This window comes from Myotis davidii, unplaced genomic scaffold (assembly GCF_000327345.1).
Source record: "Myotis davidii unplaced genomic scaffold, ASM32734v1 scaffold609, whole genome shotgun sequence".
Classification (NCBI taxonomy): Eukaryota; Metazoa; Chordata; class Mammalia; order Chiroptera; family Vespertilionidae; genus Myotis; species Myotis davidii.
In genome coordinates, this window is record NW_006300164.1 from 1,461,611 (window position 1) to 1,461,900 (window position 290).

A 290-nucleotide genomic window follows, 5' to 3' on the forward strand; every position below is an offset into this window, starting at 1 on the left:
ACGACCTTCTGCTGAACTTGATCAGAGAGCAAAGGCTTGTTATGTGGCCAAGACCAAACACATCTGGAAATAACTGTGTGCCCTTATATGCTGTGTAGCTAATCACTTCACTCCATTTTAAGTTAACAGCAAAAACCCGCCCCCAGCAGGGGAGCCTGGGGATGCCCCTCCCCGAGTCCTTGCTTTTGGAGCCCTGGGAACAGCCTGGACGGCCGCCCAGCTCTGCGTGCACCCTGGGGCCACATCTCCACCCAGGGGGGCTTCGGGGTCACTCCAACCTCGGGGCCACC

General features: G+C 57.6%; 1 protein-coding gene across 1 annotated transcript in view; it reads left to right on the forward strand.

Moving 5' to 3' along the window:
• Positions 1 to 290, forward strand: part of GPSM1 (G-protein signaling modulator 1) — a 13,957-nt gene that overhangs the window by 11,001 nt on the left and 2,666 nt on the right. The gene's annotated exons all lie outside the window — the stretch shown is intronic.